Below are 4805 nucleotides of genomic sequence, written 5' to 3'. Positions count from 1 at the left end.
TCGGACATTCACACCTTCTTGCAGCCGAACACTTCCGCTTTTAGTGTTCTATGAGGCATTCACATATTTTTTTTCACCGTATTTTATAGATTATGGTTGGAAATTCTCACCCACTCTCATCCGAAGACCTCTCCTCCCGCTTTTGTTAATATATAGTCGGGCATTCGAACCTTTTCTTACCCACTTTTTACAAATTATGGTCGAACATTCACACCTACTTGCAGCTGAATACTTCCGCTCCACCTTTTAGGTATGTATGGTTGGCATTTGCACCTCTTTTTATACTGATTGCTGAAGATTAAGTTGTTCTTTCTCAAACTACAATTTTTTTTTAATTGTTGAAACTTGATTTGAAGTGGATAAATAAGGAGGACAAACAGTTTTAAGTCAGGCTGATAGAAGGAATTAATTTTATAGCAAAATCTGTATTTCGTCATATGTCGAGAGATGCTTATTGCTGAAGAAGTTCTTTCTCATTCTACAAAGTACAACGTTGTTTATCATTGAAACTTGATTAGACATGAATAAATATGAAGGACAAAGCAGTCTTAACTTGGTTTGAGTTAATTAATTCGTTTTATAGGAGAATCCGAATTCGTGCTTATTTTCGGATTCCTGAAGAATGAGTCTGGTTCTTTCTCATAATACAAAGTTTGTTGTTTATTGTTGAAACTTCATCAGAAGTGAAGAAATAAATGAATGCCTATCAACAAATGTGGGATCTAAACTCTAGTGCTTCCTCTAAAATAATTTCCTTTCTCAATTTAGAAATGTGTGTGTGTAAGTCACAACACCCGTGACACCAAAACGGCTTTCTTTTCTCTACACTCTGCACTATGAGCACACACACCAAATCAGAAAGGCTTTTTTCTCTCTTTTCTACATTATGGACTGTGGGGACACAAAACCGCTCTCTCTCTTTTTTTTTTTTTATCGTGTGCCAGGGCGTTGTCTCACGTATTAGATTATGCTTAAGATACGAATGGGTTTATCAGTCACATCAGAATCCATACATACTGATCCTCCCGTAATAAAATGGTCGGATCTTATCAAACACACTTTGTTTCTTGTGACAATCAAGTCAGCGAAACAGCGTATACACGTCAAGACACTGAATCAAGTTTGCCACAAGAACTCATAAGTTTGGCAGTATTGCTCTGCCGTCAGCAATCATACACCCATTTTATTTTCGTGAGACATGTGCAAGCACCTGTTCATCTACTGTTCTATCACTATGAATTAGTGATCTATTATCAATAAGGATACTTCTACAACTACTATCAAAGTATGTCCGGACTTCTTATGTTGTCAGTTGCTATATATGAATAAGTGGGTAGCTACTGACAAGCATTAAGCATGTCACACAGCCCAAACATATAACATTTCAGGACACACCACACAGTTAACAACCACAGTGAAGCGTGTCAAAGCCCAAACATGTAACATTCAACAGGACACTTACACAACACATTCAAATCAAACAGTCAGACAACATACAAGAACATATACCCCAGCCGGCATTGCTCCCTGCCTATTTTCGTACAGCACACTATGTGTGCGCACACCTTTATTCACAAACTCTTCAACTTATACTCTTTTATCGAAGCTGCTACAGCTCGATTGGCCGAATACCCTTTGATCCTATTTCGGTGAATTTGACATCTGCCTTACATATAACAGATTAGCGGTTTAGCAGTTTTAATTTAGTTTGAGTGAAGGAATTCATTTTATAGCAAAATCCGAAATTGTGAAGAACTCATGAAAGTAAGCTTATTCTCGGATTCCTGAAACTTTAGATTTGCTCTTTCTTTTACTGCAAAGTACAACGTTGTTTTTTTTGTTTAAATCTTTCTAGACATGGTAAATATTAAGGACAAAGCAGTTTTCACATAGTTTGAGTGAAGGAATTCATTTTATAGATAAAATCCCAAGAGTCTGCTGAGAAAAGAGAGTGAATGCGAAGTAGACTTTAACACGGCTATGGGAGCGAGCCGAGTGTGGGCTAACCGGGAGAATTGCTTGAAAGAAACGCGACACCGAATGAGCGATCAGAACAAAGCCTCAATACGGGATTCTCGTGGTGTTTTTGTTGCTGCCTTGTCTTTTGCACAGAGTAAAAGACAAGGCAGCCATCGAATAGGGCCCGATTGTTCCTAGTTGGTCAGCCGAGGAGCAAGGGGGGGGGGAGCAAGCGTCTCAACCAAGCAAAGCTCACCATGGGGAAGGTGGCTATGCCAACTAGCCTGATGCCCTGCTCCCGCAGTGACGGATAATCGTACTCTGGTTTCTCTTCATAACGTACAAGTCTTTCGCCTTTTACTAAAGATTTCTGTGGAGAGCAGCACTAATGAGTTGTTTCTATTTTTGGCAGGCTTTACCTTTGCGGGTGAAGCCCTTTCTGTCTGTGCAAAAGAAATCTTCTTACTGTGCAGAGTGACTTCTCTGAGTAGAGTCGCCTTACTTGTTGCGACTGTGCCGATGTTCGAAGCTGGAGTGCAAAGTTGTTGCTTGAATGGTGCTTGCTGGAGCGTGCGGGAGTGCAAAGTTATACCATTTAAAAGGGCTGAAGAGTGCTCAGTGCAGCGGGTGGGCGACACTCTGGCCACCTTGAAAACCGAGGTTACATCCACTACCAGGGGCAGCCCAAGTTCTGCCGCAAGTGTGGTGAGCATGGGCACCTGGTTGAGGCTTGTACCAAGGTGTTATGTGGGAAGAGCAGAGAAATTGGGCAAACTTTTGGAGAGTGTCCAAATGGCAGGAAATGTAATCTCTGTGGAGAATTAAATCACCTCTTCAGAGATTGCCCTAAATCTTTTGCCAACAAATTAAAGACGGTAAAGCCACAGTCAAGCCAACAAAGAGAAGGACCAAAGGTGGCAGTTGGTGAACAAAGTGAAGAGGTTGACCCAATAAATTCAAACTTCCCGCCAAAAGCTTGGATTGGAAGTGAGGAGCAAAAAGGGGAGGGGCCTGTAGAGGCCTCACCACTCAGTGTTGAAGTCTGTGAGAATTCACAGGCAGAGGGTGGAGCTACGCTAAATGAGGAGGAAGAGCAGACAGGTGAGTCTAGTGAAGATACTCACCTCCCCGAAGGTCAACAGCCGAAGAGGACGGCATCTGAGCCTCTGATTCCCCAGTGGTATCAGAGAAGAGGGGAAGGGTTAGGTCCCTTTAAGACAGTTCTTCAGTGGAAGAACCTAGAGTCTTCCCCTCCGACTCACCAAATGAGGTCTCCTTTTTAACTTCAGCTCTGCAATCAACCCCCAGGGATTCAAAGTTAAATGCAACATTGCGTCAGAGGCCAACACCGAGAGTCCGAAAAGGAAATATAGATCACCCTACTCACTTTTCACCTAAAGAAATGAAGGAAGAGCTAGTTTCCCAAGAAATAACCTGTGTGTAATTTGTTTTGATAACTTAGAAAAACGAAAATGACATACCTACTTTCCTTTATGCTTTTAATGGTTCTCACCTTCTCAACACTAAATGTGAGAAGTGTGAAATCAAAGACAAGAGCCCAGAGTATTTTATCCTTCTTAGACTCCATAAAATCAGATGTGTTTTTAATACAAGAATGTGGACTACCTTTTTTAAAAAACCATAGACAATGGGAGGAAATGTGGCCCCATTTATCGATATGGAGTGGCTCAAATCAAAATAAAAATGATGGTGTGGCCATTCTAATTAAAAATCCGCATGTTCTGGTGAAAGGTAGCACAGTGGTGAGAGACGGAGGGGCACTTTTAGCACACTTGAATTTTATGGGGCAAGAATTTAACCTCTTAAATATTTATGGTTTCAATGGAAAAAATGAAAGGTATGATTTTTTAGAAGATATACAGCTTTACATGCTAGGGCAAGTACCTTTAGTTGTAGGAGGGGATTTTAACTGTATCTTGAGCAGGAAAGATAGAAAAAGAGCAGGGGTAGATTTTAAAGTGGATAAGACTTCGATTTTACTTCAGGGCATATGCAGGGATTTTAAGCTTACTGACTGTTTTAAAACCATGCATCCCAGAGAGGAGGGCTTCACCTGGTTTAGTCATGATGGCACCAGAGCCTCTCGCATTGATTATTTCTTTACTAGAGATTGCCCACCCACTGATGTTAGATTAACCCCTGTTTTCTTTTCAGACCACCTTATGCTCTCCTGCACCCTTTCACCCCCTTCTGGTGTGACGGTAGGAAGTGGTCTGTGGAAACTCAACTGTTCCCTGTTGGAGGATGAAATCATAGTCAGTCAGTATAGGGAATGTTATAAAGAGTGGCAGACCCTTCAAGACCTCTACGAAACACATGCACAATGGTGGGAAATGGTGAAGGAAACGACCCAGACTTTTTTTAAACAGCAAGGTAAACGTAAAAAAAGGAAAGAGAATAGATGTATGATGGGACTACATAAACGCTTACAGCGCTACTTTAAACTAAATCAGTGTGGCATAGACTTTAAAGAAGAAATCAAAGATGTCAAAAAGGAAATGTCAGTTTTAGCAGAAATAAAGAGTAAAGGAATTTTTGTAAGAAGCAGGGAGCAGGAAATTGAGGAAGGTGAAAAAGAAAGAAAGTTATAAATAAAAAGGAGTGTATTCAAAATCTAAAAAGAGAAGATGGGTTTTTAACAAAATCCACACAAGAGATGATTGAAACTGTACATACCTTTTATAGTAACATGTACAAAGAGAAACCAGTGCACTTGGAAACATCGGCAGAAATCTTAAAATTCGTTGACAAAACCGTAAAAGAGAATGCACACTTGACACAGAATTTTACTGCTTTAGAGTTAAAAAAATGCCTAACAGGTTTTA

The 4805-nt window shown here is 40.5% G+C and overlaps 1 non-coding gene across 1 annotated transcript; it reads left to right on the top strand.

Annotated features, from left to right (window-relative positions):
- Window positions 1-2275: 2275 nt before the first annotated feature.
- LOC140288118 (U5 spliceosomal RNA) lies at window positions 2276-2389 on the top strand. The gene has a single exon (XR_011912011.1). It is a non-coding gene; the product is annotated as a U5 spliceosomal RNA (small nuclear RNA).
- Window positions 2390-4805: the final 2416 nt, after the last annotated feature.

This window comes from Leuresthes tenuis, unplaced genomic scaffold (assembly GCF_036924035.1).
Source record: "Leuresthes tenuis unplaced genomic scaffold, fLeuTen1.0.hap1 SCAF_232, whole genome shotgun sequence".
NCBI lineage: Eukaryota > Metazoa > Chordata > Actinopteri > Atheriniformes > Atherinopsidae > Leuresthes > Leuresthes tenuis.
This window is presented reverse-complemented; position numbering and strand designations above follow the sequence as displayed.